This window comes from Solanum dulcamara, chromosome 1, assembly GCF_947179165.1.
Source record: "Solanum dulcamara chromosome 1, daSolDulc1.2, whole genome shotgun sequence".
Lineage (NCBI taxonomy): Eukaryota > Viridiplantae > Streptophyta > Magnoliopsida > Solanales > Solanaceae > Solanum > Solanum dulcamara.
Window position 1 is genome coordinate 34,111,735 of NC_077237.1, and position 19,045 is coordinate 34,130,779.

General features: G+C 38.6%; 1 pseudogene; it reads right to left on the bottom strand.

Annotated features, from left to right (window-relative positions):
• Positions 1–18,638: 18,638 nt before the first annotated feature.
• LOC129904502 (5S ribosomal RNA) lies at positions 18,639–18,758 on the bottom strand (annotated as a pseudogene).
• Positions 18,759–19,045: the final 287 nt, after the last annotated feature.

A 19,045-nucleotide genomic window follows, 5' to 3' on the forward strand; every position in this document is an offset into this window, starting at 1 on the left:
AACCCTAAGCTAGCAGATCTCCAAAATGAACATCTGTACCTGTGGGCATGAAACGCAGCCCCCCAAAGAAAGGGGGGTTAGTACGACGTATGTACTGAGTATGTAAAGCATGAACTATAACAAGTAAGTCCATTACCAGAATAGAAGGTGCAAAAGTGAGGAAAATATCCAGAATATCAAAATGCTTTTCATAACCACAGATAATATATGCAGAAGAACATATGCTATATCCGGCCCCATTATGGGACTCGGTGACCAAATACAAAATGTGGTCGCGCCGCCCCTTTACTGGCGCCACAGTACATCATAACTCCGGAGTAGGGAATATCTCCATAATATATCATATCATATCATATGGTCATATCAGATCATATCATATCATAGGTGTATATGGTACATCATAACTCCACAAATCAAACCCATATGCAGGTCATACCTTCTCCCTCACGTTGGGGCACGGCGAACAATGCAGAAAAGTATGCATGATAACAAAACCTGACTCGGGCTCGGTGAAGAAAGAATTGAAGCATCCACGAGTGGAGTATTGAGAAACTATATGCAATTTAAATCATATTTGAGACTCGACGGAATAATCAAAATGAGCTTTCGTTCAAAATCGAGATAAGAGTCATATCAAGTACCTTTCGAAAGTCACTATTGACTATGTCAAAATAGAACTTTTAGAAATCATATACACGTATCAAGGCATAACAGAATATCTTTTGGAAGTCAAGAAATTGGCCACCCTAGTGGCTTTAAGAATAGGAACTTCTTTGAAATCATATGAAAGTCATATACTTGTTTCGTAAAAACCATGCCAAAAAGGAAGATTAGCTTTACATATTTGTGCCCAAAATATGCCACGAGATAGAATAAGTTTAATACACTTATGCCGAAGACATGCCAAAACAAAGTCTAAGCCTTACATACTTATGCCAAAAACATGCCAAAAGAAGGAAATATTAGCTTTACATACCTCTTACGGATTACTCTTAATACGTTTGCCTCGTTGTCTTTTGAACCTATTTAACATGAAAACAATACGAGCATCAACAACCCTCGACTTTCCAGCATCTTAAGTTACATACGAGTATTCATAGAACTTATTTCCTCGCTCGCCTTCTCGACTAGTTCCTTAGTTAGTTAAGGAGTTAACGGAAATTGGACAGCACCTCCCCTATAACATGCCCTATTTGAATTTCCAACTAGATCCCTAATCACTACAGCCAACCAAAAAAACAACCTGCATCTCATATACAACTAAAACATGGCAACATTACACAACATAAGCTCCAAACAACTTGCTAAAAATTATGATACCAAAATAGGGTTTCTAGTCTTTATTTCGAAAAACCTTTAATTGTACGAAAGGAGGGGCCATGTGGCTGCAACCAGAAGACCCCACACCTATTTTAGAATACTTTTAGGCCCTGCAACACACCACCACACACCTGCAGCAGCACACCACAAGCACAACACCTTGCTTCGACTACAATTTAACTATAGTGACTACAATTTAGCTTGCTTCGAACGTTAAACATTTCTACAGCATTTTTACACTTAGCAGCATAAAATACGTGTAATACACCATATAACAATACTATAAACTTCAAATTGGAAGAAAAGACCTTACCTTACCCGAAATTGGCTCAAACTCGCCAAATCGTGCCTCGGAAACTCTTCAAACTTGCTGAAATCGCGCGGACTGCTTGTTATCCATTTGGTGCTGCTTCAAGCCATGATTTTACATTATTAACACCTTCATATCATTTCAAAACCCTTACCAAAACGTGGTAGAAGATAACCAAGCCATACCTTAACAAACAGCTTCCCAAACTTGCTGAAAATTAACTTTGGAAACTCCTTAACATGCTGAAAGTTGCAGACTGTTTGTGTCCCTTCTTTTCTGACCAAAATAGTAATTTTATGCTATTAAACCCCGTTATGTAGCCGTGGGATACCTTAAATAATTAATTCACAGAATAAAATCGGAGGGCTTACCTTAAATTGGAGCAACCCGTGGCTGCCTCTCCCTTGTTCTCACATTTTTGCTCTCAATTTTTGGCTAAATCCAAAGTTGAAAATGACTCCTTAGTCATCCATACATATATATATGCATCCTTAGGAGGTGCCACATGGAAGCCCCTAGGGGTGACACATGGCATCCCCTAGGGCGCCACCTCAATTATGCCTCCAATCATTGGCTGCCACGTGGCAGTGTGGGGTCCGCCCAAGCTGCTGCATCACCTACTTAACCCTAACTAGGTGCATCACCTGCTTGTCCAAGTAGGTGCATCACCTACTTGCTTCGAGTAGGCGCGTCGTTTCCTTATTTCTCTTTCGTGAGCTCGTAATCTCATCTTACTTCAAGAGCCTATGTATTTCTTGCTACTTAAGCTCGGCGTGTACTCAAGTAGCTTAGTATGTAAAATGTCCCAAGTAATATCTTTCACAAGTAAGTCGAGTCCTATGAATCACTATTTAACCTCCAAATTCTTCCGGATTCTTATAACCCTATTTCCAATCTTCTCTCTTATGAAGTATCTCCTTCTCCTTTCCTTAGGATTATTTGAAAGCGTTATAGATTACCCGACTCACATGACGACTTCTAAGAAAATTAAGAGCCTTTCCAGAAACTTAAGAACCTTAAGAAGCGTTCCAAGGTACCAAAGTACAGGGTGTAACAAGAGAGACTAGTCAAACTCATAGAGTTACTAGGGCCCGTGCCCAGTCCATACTCGAGATTATACTTCAATCAGCGAGCTCTGCTACACCACCACTTCTAGAGGTGCTTAGAGCAGCAGCAACTGCAGATGAGGGGCCGGCTCCACTACCAACTCCTGAAGCCCCAGTACTTGAGCCTCTAGCTCCCCAGCCAGGGGCGGAGGATAGGTCCATGAGAGACGCAGTTCAGTTACTGACCAGATTAATGGCAGGTAGGCTCGCAGGCATGGGCTAGGAGTAGATTATGTAGATAGACATGATAGTTTAAGGGTTTGTGACATCTTGACTTGTAACCCCCCATAGTTCTATGGGTCGATGCCTATGGATGACCCACAGGAGTTTATCCGACAGATGTAGCATATGTTGAGGATAATGAGGGCTTCTGAGACTTACTCTATTGAGTTGGCTTTATATCGGCTGCATGATGCAGCCATTATTTGGTATGAATCTTGGGAGTTGTATAGGGATGAGGGTGATCCTCTAATGGTATGTGATGAGTTTGTGGAGTCCTTTCTTGGCCACTTTCTACCTCCAGAGATGAGATGAGCCAGAGTTGATAGATTCTTACATTTGAGGATATTTGGCAGGAGGGTTTGAGATTATAATCTTGATTTTGATTTGTTGGCTAAACATGCGTCTACTATTATAGCTGATATGGCTGATAGAGTGCATCGGTATGTGATGGGACTGGATCGTTATTCAATTGATAGTTGTATAGCAATGGCTTCTCACCCAGGTATGGTTATTACTCGGGTGAAGGAATATGCAATGGGGTAGAGGATCGGCATAGAGGGCATCATCCCGAAAAAGATCATGATAAAGGCCAGCATAAGAGAGCTAGATCGGCTGGTTATTCGAGTGAGTTTCGAGGCGGGCAGCCTTAGAAGTATAGTAGATATCCTTCTAAGCCATCCCGGAGTGCACCCCCACAATTCACAGGTACGAGATTCGATAGCACAGGGTATTTAGAGCCAATTAGAGCTTTATGGTTTCAAATGAACAAGGGTTCATGCCAGTCGAGGCCACCTTTGCCTCGGTGTTCTCATTGTGGTAAGGCCCATTTTGGGAATGTCATTTTGCTATATATGCTTACTTTACATGTGGGCATCAAGGCTATAATATGAGGGTGTGTCCATTCGAAGGTAGTCCAGGTGGTGCAGCTCAGCCTACTAGGTTAGTTGTTGGTTCATCTTCTTCCGTGGCTATGCTCTCTATGGGGCAGGGTATTCAGAGACTAACAAGACATGGTAACACATTATTTGGCCTCCAATTCCTTCCGGATTCTTATGACTCTATTTTCAACTTCTCTACTATGGTGTAACACATTCTCCCTTTCTTAGAGTCGTTTGATAGTGTCGTAGCTTATTCGGCTCACATGATAATGTCTAAGGAACTTAAGAGACATTCTGAGCTCGAGAGTGTGGGGTGTAACATCCTTCCCCTCTTTAGAACATCCTTCCCCTCTTTAGAACATTCATCCCCGAATGTTGAATAAAACTTCCCTTAAGACTTTATACAAACTGTAGGGAGATTCCTTTCTATTGCAATAACATACATTTTCATCCAAGTAATTAATATACGAGTTCCAGGAGTGGGGGTTTACCTGTAGACATTAGGAATAGGTACGGATACCTGTGTTTCATATCTTCTTCAGCTTTCCAAGTTATTTCTTCATGATTCTTATTCCTCCACAACAGCTTGACAAAAGCTACGTCCTTAGTTTGCAACCCTTTTAATCTACCGATCCAGGATGGCAATAAGTTGCCCCTCGTAGGATAACTCCCTGTTACGTAGACCTCCTCCATGGGAAATATTCTGAGAGGGTCGTTATATACTCGCAGAGCATTGATCTGTGAAAACTGAATGTATTATTTCAAACCGGATGGTAGGTCCCACTCAAAGGCAGCTTTATCTATCATAACCCATATAAACTTATACTTCCGTAGAGTTCGAGGTCATCTTGCACTATAACCTACCTTAATTCCTTCCATTTCCGAGTTGGGATTTCCATCCCCCATAACAGACTATCAAGCCTCTAATGCTCTACTTCGTTTAAGCTATTATACAACTCCTCTTAATCCAACTTGTAACAATTTAGGTATGCTATCCAACTCCTCTTTTTTCCAGTTTTATTACCATACATTATGTAGTAGTTCTTACACAAACGTGTGTAGGTACTTAGAGCAATTCAGAAAATGTCTTAGCATCGCTATACTAGCGGCTCACCTCCTTCAGTCGAGGTTAGGGCTCCGCCATGGCTTTTGTCCTTAATACCAATTATAGCTTAATAGTTCTACCTCGAACCATCTTACACTTTCCTTGAATAGATTCTAAGTATGGCAATCACATTGCTATTACTGATTTTTTTTTTATCGAGTAATCACTTGATCTTACTCTTAGTATGCCAAAGCTCGTAGGCTGCACAATTATTCTTGTGCCATTTGCACGAGGTGCTTTCCAATTTAGTCATAATCTTTTCTGCTCTTCGCTTACTCTGTTTTATATGTGTCATTGCACTAACACACACTTACGATCTCTTTTTGTCATTCTCCTTTCGTTGCCTTTTTCATTTCCCAGGAGATCACCCATCCCAATGCTACTCTCACCCAAGCACGCTTAACTTTAGAGTTTTGACGAAATCTGGTGCATTAGTGCGGGTATGATCGCGTCCATCCCTTATGGGGTCTCGTTTGAAGTTTAAGCATTCCTATTTATATACGATAGCGTCAGTCGATTTTCTCTTACGCTTGTACTTCTCTTGTCCACTTCCCCCTTTTAGGGTGTACCCATGTCACCCTCTATTTATTTTCAGCTATTCACACGTGAATAATTCTACTTCAACATATTTAACTTGCTACACCATATCTACATTTTTTGTTAAATCATCCCTACGTTAGGTTGCCTTTATATAAAACCCTAGCACAACCATAGGATGTTTTAATATTCACAATGTATAGTATAAAATCTCATCTAATGGTTGATACTCGAGTAATATCTGTAATATAGCAGTGCATTCAAAGCCACATTCCATTCATCCCAATCAGTAATTAGCTCGTTCTCATAATTGGTTCAAATTTTCCACTCGAGAGTACTTATACTTTGATGATTCGTGTTTCAAGCTTCGTCATTATACTAACCTTATTCCAGTGGATACCACTTATTCTTCTAATAACCTCGTAATACAGCAGTTGTTCTGCAAATTGATATTCCCTCTCCTTGCAGGATCTCACTAATCATCAAGGTAGAGTCACGTATACACAATACTTCTTTATGTCTCCTGAACTTTCATCTTTGTCATGTGCTTAAGGCCTACTTCTAATCCTGCTTATAACCATATTAACTTCGTTGTAGTAGGAAACTTATCTTATTACCTTTTTATCGTACTATACTTTCAATTCGTAACTGTCTATTTCCCTTTTTGTTCGGTACTCATACTTAATTAATCACATCTATCTTGAACGCCTATATTAGAACTTCTCTATTATTCCTCCAGCTCATATCCATTTTTGGTTGGGTGCAAGGAATTCTATATTACTCTTTATTTCCTTGCACTAGCTATCTTTTTCGTCATCACACAACCTTTATTCGAAACTTTCCTTACAGAACTTGATAAATCTTCCTTATTTGTTCCATAGCTTGCTTTTCCGTTTCACACCTATCTTTACATTCCATTTGTATGGACCACGTCATACCTTCTAGTTATTTTCTTACTAAGCTTTACTTATTCTCATAACGGTTTTTGTTATATTCACCTGGTACCTTGTTCGCATTCACTCCCATAGTATAACACTGCTTGACTTTCTTCACGATTCTTACTATGGGCTATTTACCCTTCTTAGTTAGTATTATCCTTAATGTTTCACAAGCTGTCTAATTAACACTTCATATCCATCACAATTCTTTATCCCTCGTACTCTTGTCTTAATCATACTGTTACTTTCTTTAACTATAACTTGTCATAGTTTATCCCTATGTATCAAGATGTCTTACTATATCATTTTATCTTGATCTATCAGTCCTCTCTGAGTCATCTTCTTTGGCTTATAGGTTCTTTCTAACTTCGTTCTACTATACCAGTATCGACCTCCTAGTTTCTATTGCCATTAACTCAGCAATTAACTTATTTCTCAAGGTTAGCCATACTCGTTTAGTCAAATCTCATCATTGTTGCGACCAGAACCTTTCAAGATATACTACAGCCCTGTATCTTATTCTTTTCTTATTTCTAAGAAAATTTGGGCAGAGTTTCCTCTGTATTTCTTACTATCTCAACAGCTGCACGCAGAAAATACCAACAATGCCTCATAGGGCACACATATATATATTCATATCGTATCATATCACAGCCACCCAAGGCACACATATATATTCATATCATCTCATATCTCATTCACATAGGGCGCCCATATTAGCAGTATAAAAATAGACTTACCTCGTATATCCCCTCGAACTACACCTGTTGCCTTTTTATGTATACTTTTCCTTTCATTTTCAAACTTTATATATTAATTGTATTGCAACACCTTACCTGCCATAGGTCCTTCGTGCCTTTGCTTACCTGCGTGCTTTGTAACTTCCCATATCATTAGTTACTTTCTTCTATCGATATTGTTCTTCTGCTGAAATCACAAGTTAGTATGAGGAATTTTATTCCCTATAACTCGGCTCTATTACACAATCTTAGATATGAAAGAAAGGTAACATACTAAATGTCTTATAGCCTCCTGTCTATAGATATAGTGCAAAACACACTGATAAACAAGACTCTACTAGACACGGTCTGTAGATATTCTAAGGACGAACTGCTCTGATACCACTTCTTTCACGACCCAACCCCGTAGGCCGCGACTGGGGTCCAACCTGGACCGCCGTATACATACCTATCAGCTACACTTAAGTTGAACTGTGTGTGATGTGATACTATACACAACTCCAATGGGTCAAAAAAAATTTTCATAAACCTGTAGCCTCATTCACCTGTATCATAATAGAAAAGGGCACGCGAACTGATGAGGCTGCCATACCACGAAAACATTTGCAATAAGTCATATGACCACAATTGAAACAAACTTATAAGTAACCTACATACACATGTCTACAGACTTCTAAGATTAATAACTACATCATTTGACGGGACAAGGCCCCCACCGTACCCCTGAATATACAAATATATACATATTACATGACCAGTATCAAAAATTAGGCTCCAGAACAGTGGAGCACTTCCAACATAGCTGAGGGAAAATCCTAAGCTGACGGATCTCCAAACTGAACACATTTACCTACGGGCATAAAACGCAGCCCCTCGAGAAAAGGGGGGTCAGTATGATATATGTACTGAATATGTAAAGTATAACACATCATAACTGAGACCATAATTGAAATAGGGTTGCAGAGGACAAGTATAATAATAGAACGATTTACGGTACCTGTACCTTAGGACATGTAATCATATACATCATCGTATCATCATGCATTTTATTTCATCATATCATCGTATACGGCATCATATCATCGTATACAGTATAATCTTATCATGTATGTCATCGTATTATATCCGGTTCACTATGGGGCTCGGGGTCACAAATATATCACTCTAATCTCAATGCATGCCTACATAAGGTATCCGGCCCTTTAGTGAGGGACTGTGAATAAAGTGGTGTACGTTTATAGCGTACCATCATAATATATATACTGTATTCGGCCCTCTAAGGAGGGACTCGGTGTTTCTTCCTTATTACGCCATATATACCATCATATTACAGCCGGCTAGACTCGGTGAATAATAGTATCATCATAACATATAACATATATCATACCTCACATACGGAATCGTCTCCTTGTGCATGGAACTGTACACATCCGTCCTAGGACGTGGTGAAAGAAGTAGTAAAACTGTGCATGATAACATTCTCGGCCCATCGCGGAACTCGAGGAAGGATGGGTTACAGTATGCATGAGTAGAGTAGTGGGAAACAATATGCAACTAAGTTATTATTTGAGACTCGATGTAACAGTCAAGTGAACCGTCACTTGAAGACTAGGGGAGTAATTATCCGAGGTACCCCTTTAGATGTCATTAGGTCTTACATCAGTTGGGGCTTCAGGGATCACAGACATGCATCAAGATAATGCTGCACAATTTATGCAATCAGAAATATAGTCTATGCAATCAGAAACACAATTTATCTAGTCAAAGATTCAACTTATGCAATCAGATGCATTTATCATTTCAGAGCCTTTAAAAAGAGGAGCTGGTACCTCCACTTACTGTTCATTATATAGCAGGCTCAAGAATAGTAGCTTGACTACTTTTAGACTCTTAATGTTCAGAAGTGACTACAAGTCACGAGTTACACTCAGAGCTCATAAATGGAATTACCTCTAAACCCATATCATATATCATTTTACTTAAAATTAAGTCATTCTAAAGGAAAGAAGAGATAGGCTTTACATGTACTACTTTTCATCACATAGAAGACTTAAAGGTAATGACTCAGTTATTGCAGGAGTTCTAACATCAAAAAGTAAACGAGAGTTTCGACTTATATTCAGGGATTTATGAATGAATTGAATACCAAATATCACATACATATCATTCATAACTTACATCTAAGACATGCCAAAAGAAAAGAAAGATAGCTCTACATACTTATTTCAAGAACACGCCAAAAGAAAGCTTCACATACCTCGTATGGACTTATCTTAATCACGTCCACGATGTCATCATCCAAACCTATTTAACATGGAAGCAAGGCGAGTATCAACAAACTTAAACTTTTTAGCACCTTCGATTGCACCTTAGTATTCACATAACTCATTTCCTCGCTCTCCTCTTCGACTAGTTCCTTAACTTGTTTAAAGTGTCACCGAAAATTGGGCAGCATCTCTCCTATAATATGCCCTATCTAAATTTTCAATTACATACCTAATTACTACAGCCAACCAACAACAACAACCTGTAGCTCATATACAAGTAAAATATGGCAACATTACACAATATAAACTCCACCCAACTTGCTAAAAATTATAATACCAAAATAGGGTTTCTAGTCTTTGTTTCGCCAAACCTTTAATTATACGATACGAGGGGTCGTGTGGCTGCAACCAGAAGCACCCACACCCCTTTTAAAATACATTTAGTCCCTGCAACACATCACCACACATCTGCAGCATCACACCACACACATAACACTCTATTTCGACTATAATTTAACTACGACGACTTCACTTTCGATTGTTTCTATTATAGAGCATTTCCACGACCTTTTTTATACTTCCAGCAGTATAAAAGGTATATAATACCCTACATAAAACTCCATCAAGTCCAAATTTAAAGGAGAAGTCTTATCTTACCCGAAATTAGCCAAAACTCACCTCGGAACTTCTCTAGTCGCGCTGAAACTGTATGGACTATTTGCTGTCTGTTTTGGCTGCACCAAGTCATGAATTTATACTTATAATACCTCCATATCATCGTAGTATACACTGGATAATTAATTTACGGAAAGAAATTGGGACTTACCTATTTTTTTCTCCTAGTCGCCACACTTTTCTCTCAAAGTTTAGGGTTTTTTTCTTTGTTTTGCTGCAGATTTAGGTGCAGGAACTGAAGTATATGTTTCATATACATACATATATGTGGTCCCAAGAGGTGACACGTGTCAGTCCCTAAGGGGGACACGTGTCTAGCCCCTATTGGGCCACCGTATCCATGCATTGAAGGAGGGGCTGCCAAGTGGGAGTGGGGCCCACCTCCCCCAAGTAGGTGGGTCACTGACTTGACCCCAAGCAGGTGGGTCACCTGCTTGCTTGAGGTGCTGCCATATGTTACTCCTCCATTGGCTGCCATGTGTCGTCTTTTCTTCTTCCTCGTGGGTTCGTAATCTCGTCTTGTTTTAGGAGCCTATGTAATTCATGCTACGTAAGCTTAGTATGTCCTCAAGTAGCTCAAGTATGTAAGACCTCTAAGTTGGTAGCTTACGTAGGTAAATCGAGTCCTACGACTCCTTATATCGCATCCAATTTCTTCTGAATTCTTATGACTCTATTTTCAACCTTCTCTACTATGGGGTAACACATTCTCCCTTCCTTAGAGTTGTTTAATAATGTCGTAGATTATCCAGATCACATGATAATTTCTAAGGAACTTAAGAGACATTCTGAGCTCGAGAGTGTGGGGTGTAATAGTAATGATGGTTTGAAATAGGTTTGGAAGGATTTGGAAGGTGTTTGAGGCCAAATAATTTGTCACAGTAAATGACCTACTTGTTTAAGCTACTACTGGTTTGAATGTCTTACATAATTATGCTACTTCAGTACACGTCTAGCTTAAGTAGCAAGGATGACACATGTTCTTAAGGTAAGACTGAATTCTAACCTACTAAAAAGAATAAATAGGTGATGCACCTACTTCAAGTAGTTGATGTACCTACTTCAAGTAGGTGATGCACCTACTTAGAATGTATGGACTGCATTTAAATTAAAAAAAAGGCAAGTAGGTGATGCAACTACTTATGAAATTGTGGAAGGAATTAAGGAAGTGATGCACCTACTTTCTTAAAGTAATTTACAAGACTATTCCGGGATGCAAGATAGAGATTTTTATTCCCAATTTTAATTAATACACAAATTGGTTATAGATTTTATTTTGTCTAGATCATTAAGTGGGGATTTGGGATTAATTAGGATTAATTAAGTTAATTAGAATACTAAGTGGGCCCCAGAATATGATTGGAGGGTGGATGATAGTAGGATACATGTCCACAATGGACACATGTCAAAGCTGGACACGTGTCACTCATAGGGGCTGCCATGGATGACCATGGGACACATGTCAAGGATGGACATGTGTCACTCTTAGGGGCTGTATATATAGTTAAAAATTAATGGCTAAGAGCTCATTTTAGCTCATTCTTCTTTGACGAAAATATAGAGAAAAAGAAAGAGAGTTGAAGCCATGGCAACTCAAGGCCATGGCTAAGCAAGCAAGCTCCCAAATTCCGATCTCCACACTATTTTTATAAGGTATTTTCAACCAATTAGAGGTGATTAAGAACATTAATTAATCATTGGGGCAGCAAGAAGACCTAACGTGCAATCCAAATATTTCTGTCAAGTTGTGAAGCCAAGTTGTTAAGGTAAGAAGTATTCATTTTCTATATGTTTTAGGATGAATTTGAACGTGTTGTGAATGTGTAAACATGAATTGGAGGTATACAATTATGTATGTTGGTGTTGGAAATTTGTTAAAGCCGTGTAGGGGTTATTTCATTTGTAAATGGTGAATCAATTTTAATTAACATTTTTGTTGTTGTTGTCATGAGTTATATAATGAAAATGAAAGAATTTGATATTTCAAGTTGGAGTTGTAATTGTAACGTGTGATTATTTGTGTTGAATTAAAAAATTAAGTGTGGTTATGCTTATACATTGTATGGTTATAATTATTGGGGTTGTTTTAATATAAAGATGATGGATTAATTTCGATTAATGTTGGAGTTGTTGTTGCCATTGGTTATATGATAAAAGTGAAGGAATTTGATATTTAAAGTTATAATTATATTATACTGAGAATGATCTAGGTTGGTTATGTTGTTGTTCTTGTTAAATTGAAGGACTAAGAGTAGTTAAAGCTATAGTATTGTTGTAATTGTTTGATTGTTATAATGTCATCTGATGAAATATTGTGGATATAGATTATTAAGAGTAACTTGATTAGGTTATAGTTGTTATGTTAAAAATTATGGAACGGCGTAATGTGTGGGCTGATTTGGAATAATGTGCGGGCTCTTTTGGAACATTCTTGAATCTTCCCTTGGCTAACTTTAATATAGAACTTGAATGTGTGGTTGTTGATGTTGACTTGGTTGTTATGTAGTTGGTTTGAATATAAGGGAAATGTCGCCTAATTTTCTAGAAATGAATTGCTAATATTGGAGTGCATTTTCAAACCTTTCTGTAGCTTAACCATAGTTCTTGACGTCTTAATATAGGTTGAGACACTATTGGACAGTGTATGTGTGTTGTGTTGCAAATAAGCGTTGAAGGTATGTAAAGCCTTTCCCTTCTTTCTTTCGGCATGTCTTAGATGTAAGTGATGAATGGTATGAGCTTTGGGGTAATTCCATTCATAATTTCTGAACAAGATTCATGATCCTTATTCACTTCTGGTGTTAAAACTCTTAAAGTAGTTGAGCTACTGCCCTCGAGCCTTCTATATGTTGAATAGTAGTTGGATGTATAAGCTCATATTCCTAAAGACTCTATAATGACAAATGTCTCTGATTCCATAAGTTGTTTCGTATTATCTTGATACATGTCTATGATTCTTGAGGCTCTATTTGATATGGTCCATAGTGACATTCAAAAGGTACTTGAGATGACTACTATCTTGATTTTCAAATAATGGTTCATTTTGATTATTCTATTAAGTTCAGCCAGTGATCTAATTGTATATGGATGCTTATCATATTCTACTAGTTTATACTATTATTATCTCTTTCACCGAGTTCCGAGATGGGTATGTTATCATGTACAACTTTATTACATCTTCACCGAGCCCCTCATTAGAGGGACGGGTACGGTATAGTCTATGTATATGATGATATGATAACATAATGATACGACTTTGTTCACCGAGTCCCTTATTAAAGGGCTAGGTATGGTATAGTATATGTATATGATGATATGATAACATGACGATACGACTTTGTTCAATGAGTCCCTTATTATAGGGACGGGTATGGTATAGTATATGTATATGATGATATGATTAAGGCACTGATTCCCATAATGGGCCGGGTGCGGTATATGATAATGATATGCATGATTTGCTTTGTAACGAACATGTACAGTGAGTTCTTGATTATCATACTTGACTCTTGGGCTCTATACTTCAGTTATCATCTTTCTTATGGTATTTCATGTTTTACATACTCAGTACATATCTTGTACTGATCCCCTTCATCGGGGGGCTGCGTTTCATGCCCGCAGGTATAGGTACTAGCTTCGGTAATTCGCCAATGTAGGATTTCTATTCATCTATATTGGAGTACTCCTTTGTCACGGATCCTAGACTTTTGGTATAGAACCCTTTTAGATGTATATATATGTTTAATTCAGGGGTACGATATGGCCTTGTCCCGCCATATGAGACTGTTGATACTCTTAGAGGTCTGTAGACATATATGTGAGTTATGTGTATATGTGTTTAGTTATGCATATATGACTTGTATTTTGGGATCTTGTATGTAGTGATATCCTTGTCGGCTCATGTATTATGAGGTTTTAATTGATTTTGATTCCTAAAGAGATATGTTACCCTAATATATGTATGTAACGCTTGAAATGATGTCCTATTTTCACAAAGCTTCCATATTCTGTTTGGTTTCAGTTTGACGATGTCTAACAGATATGTACACAAGTGTCCAACTCGGGCACTAGTCCTGGTCTACGGGATTGGGTCGTGACATAAGTGTTATAATGATGGATTACAATAACTTAGCATCCTTAGATAAGCGTAGTTTTAGTCCCTAAAATTACTACACTTTGATGTTAAAATGGGAAAAGGTCTAAAATGCCCTTTTAAAAACTAGTTGGACTCCTCCTATGAGTCATCCTTACGACTCATAGAAGTGTCGATGAGTCGTAGGAATGACTCGCCTGCAGGGTTTTTCAAATACCCTCAGGACTGACCCTCAGGACTTTCTTTATGACTCATCTCTACGAGTCGTAGATATTTTTAAGATTCATAGAAGTGACTTATCCTATAGGGTCAGAGAACCCCGACGGACTGAAGTTCTGAACATCCTCTACAGGTCGTCCTTACAAGTCATAGTCTTGATGATGAGTCATAGACTCAAGTCATCCTGCAGGTTCTAAACACCTACAAGTTTGAAGTCTCTGAAGTTTCATCACGAGTCATTTCTACGACTCGTCTATGTTACACCCTGCACTTTTGAACCTTGAAACGTGTTCCTAGTCTTCTTAAAAGTGTCCATGAGATCCCCATTGTCCAGACACAATCAAATGACTCTAAGAAGGGGAGGATGTGATACCCTGTAGTAGGGAAGGTTGGAAATAGAGTCGTGGGAATCCGAAATGAGTTGAAGGCTAAGAAATGAGTTGTAGGACTCGATTTACCTACGTAAGCTACTAATTTAGAAGTCTTATACACTCGAGCTATTTAAAGACATACCAAGCTTATGTAGCAAGGATTACATGGGTTCTTAAAATAAGACGAGATTATGAGCTCATGAAAGAGAAATAAGGAAACGACGCGCCTGTTACACCCCACACTTTTAAACTCGGAATGTCTCCTAAGTTCCTTAGACATTATCATGTGAGACGGATACGCTACAACACTATTAAATGACTCTAAGGAAGGGGGAATGTGATACCCCATAGTAGATAAGGTTGAAAATGGAGTCATAAGAATTCAGAAGGAATTGGAGGCCAAGTAATGAATCGTAGGCTCTGAGATAACCAATATGACTGTATAACAATGGATTCGACTAAGCTCTTATTTGTAAAAAAGAAAGGCTCTGAGATAACCAATGCTCGGACTGCTATAAGATATTTCACATTGGTATATGTCTAAGATTTCCAAAAACTCCTTTTTACATAGTCCTTAGTGACAGTTAGAGAGTATATGTCAGATACCTTCTGCCCTGATCTCCAAGTGATGGTTCACTTGATGACTTCATTGAGTCTCAGATAATGATTTAAACTGTGTTTTGTTTTTTACTACTCTACTCGTGTATACTGTAACACTTCTTCTTCGAGTCCTGGGTCGATTATCAGATTCGTGCAATTTACTGCATTGTTCACCAAGTCCCTCGCTAGAGGGCCGGCATCCGTATGTATATATATGATGATGATGTGTTGTAATAAGGTGACGATGGCATGGGGCCTGATACTGATACTATGATGATGTGTTGTAATAAGGTGACGATCCAAGTACCGGTTTCTGATTTGACATTTTATCCCCTACTTCTCTACTTTAGATATGCTTCCAGTTATATCATGTTATGTTTTACATACTCAGTACATATGTCGTACTGACCCCCTTTCTCGTGGGGTTGCGTTCATGCCTGTAGGTACAGATACAGGTTTTGAGAGTCCGTCAGCTTAGGATTCCATGCAGCTCAGCTGGGAGAGGCTCCAGTGTATCGGGGCCTAGTTTTTGATACTGTCCACTTATGTATAAACTTGTTTTGTCCATTCTGGGGTACGGCGGGGGCCCTGTCCCACCATATGTTGTCATTTATATTTGTAGGGTCTACAGACATGTATATGTAGGTTGTGTATGTCAGTTTGATTCAGCTGAGTCTACATTATATATGATATGTGTTATTATGTTATGACAGCCTTGTCGGCTTGCGTGCCCTGTCATGTTGTGATACAAATGAAAAGGGCTACAAATTTATGAAAATATTATCGCCCAGTGGGGCTCTGTTACATAATATTATTTTATTTATAGTTCAATTTGACCATAGTTGATAGCTAGGTACATGGGGGGTCCAGGTCAGACCCTAGTCATGGCCTACGCAGTTGGATCGTGACAAAAGTGATATCAGAGCAGTTCATCCTTGGATTATCTACAAACCGTATCTAGTAAAGTCTTGATTATCGATGTGTTGTGCGCCACATCCATAAACAGAAAGCTACAGGACATTTAGAATGTTACCTTTCTTTCACATCTGAGATCGTGCTTTAGATCTGAGTTATAGGAAAATTCCTTATACTAACCTTGGATCTTAACAGAAGGACGACACCAACAGAAGGAAGTAATTGACGATATGGAAAGTTATGAAACATGCAGGTAAGTGAAGTAGAGCCACGGAAGATATCCGCCGGGTAAGGTATTGAAGTACTATTGAAATGTAAAGTTGAAACCTGAAAGGAAAGCATACAGAAAGTGCAACAGATGCAGTTTGAAGTTGTACATATGAGGTAAGTCCAGTATTTTTATATTATTATTGACGTTGAAAGCTCTGTGTGGCTGCAATATAAGATGACATTGAAAGTCCTGTGCAGCTGTGATATGATATGTATATATATATATATTGGCCCTATGAGGCATTGTTGGTATTTTCTGCGTGCAGGTTTTTGGATAGTAAGAAGGGTAGAGAAAACTCTGCCGAAATTTTCCCAGAACAAAAAAAAGGGAATAAAACATAGCTTATAACATGTCTTGGAAATTGATACCGAGTACCTATATTATGCCAAATTAAAGCTGTAAGAGGTTACTCTTCAGGTCGTCGATAAGGGACACCCTCTTTACTTGGGAAAATTTATTTTGAAGAAACAAAAGTCTGTCTAAGCAGTACAGTTCAGACCGCAGTATCTCCAACCATAATTGTGTTATAGGAAAAAAAAGAAGCTCAGGTTGAAGGGTAAGGTGTCTAGTAATTGAGCTTTACTCTGTTTGAAAGTCCCAAGCCCTCAATTCCTATCGTAAATTAGACGAGTTGTTCATAACTTGAGGATAAACTTGGAAGAAGACCAGGTCGGGCAAGTATTAAAAGGGAAGTACTGTGATGTTTAAGGGGTTTTGGTTTCTTCCAACAATGGTTGGAAAATGGTTCACGATAATAGTTTGTAGTTCTCCACCGACTAATTGGGAAAAGAACTTCTAACAGAAGCACCTCAAAGAGATGTCAGGAACGGAACACGAATACGAATCAAAAGGGGGATATGTAAGTATGAATTGAACAGTGTGATAAGAGTATGCAGGGATAAAGTGGAACCACTAGTAAGATGCAGTTAGTACGCATTGACTAAGTTAAAGGCCTGCGTTGAGAACGCAGTAAGAGCATGAGGCTAAAGATACAAAAAAAAAATGACGCGTGTACACAACGTCATCCCAAAAATAGTGGAACCCTTAAGGGACGAGGATGGAAAACTTAAGGAACAAATGGCACAACTTCTATTTGCCCCAAGAAGCAAAGGATATAGGTTGGGATAAAGCTACTACTTCAAGAAAACATTAAATAGTTATCGTCGGAATACTAGCACTGCCTAATTGGAATTGGAACGACTACAGATGTGAAGTAATTCTGGGAAAAGGAAAAGTAGAAGGTGGCCTTGGATGAGTTGTTCCTTGGGTCACATTATTCAAGTATCGATTAGTAGATAGGATATCATATTAAATATGGAAAGGTTCTCGTCGCTTCATAATATAGCTAAGGCTCCGTATGTGGATAGTCCGATTATAAAATATGAAGACAAACGGAGACATGATGTAATACCAAGTAGATTGGAGGAAGAGATTGGGCAAAATTGAGACTGGACAAAGAGACATAGAGCAAGGTACAAGCAGATAAAAGTACAAGTACCCTCTAAAGGGGGGAAGTTAATGAGAAAATGGCAAAGGTAGGAGGAGGCAATTGATATAGCCATATATGTGAGCTAGACGTCTAAACTTCAATAAGATATCTTGTTGAACCAAGTTAGAAAGGTCCGGAAGCTACCAATAATTGGATGGAAGCCAGAATGATACATAAGGCAGCGTTAAGAAGTTTGTGATGAGACCCTGAACAACATAACACTAGAAGGCGGCTACGTATAAAAATAAAAGAGTGTAACCATGAAAGGATATCAACCAACTTAAGAGACATTACGAAGGATAATGACAGCATGCTAGACCAAAAGCCAAAATGTTGGTTATAGAGTTAGTCGCAAATATGTTGTGATAGATAAATAACCAAAGAAAAAGGAATAGAAAGCCTCCTATGGTAGAAAATGAGGAGAACACAAAGTGAATAAAGGATAGTGGAGCTAAAGGTCTACGCCGATACTGGATGCAAGATAATAGACGAAAGGACAGGGTAAAATATACTTGCGAGACAACGCTGAGGTAAATCTGGAGCTAAATTGAGTGCCCCACACATTATGGCAAGGATTACAATGAAAAGCGACACGAAGACTTCCTAGGGAGGTCACCCATCCTAGTATTACTCTCGCCCCAGCACGCTTAACCTCGAAATTCTGATGGAACTTAATGCGTTAGTGCTGGTATGATCACGCGAGATAGAAGAATCAGAACTAGAGGCGGAGGAACGATAGGAGATTATGTTCATGGAATACTATACGTTACGTTTAGGGTATTGTAAAAAGGATTTAAGAAAGACAAAAAGGATTAGCTAACTGCTAATTAACGACGCACTCAAATACCACAACTCTTCAACATAGAACTAGTTAATGAGAGGAATAACGCAGAATGACTATATGGGCCAGTGGGCGAGGGAATTTCAACACCACTTAGCAGCCAACTCTGAGGGCGAGAAACAGCAAAACCCAAAAGTTAAGGGTACCA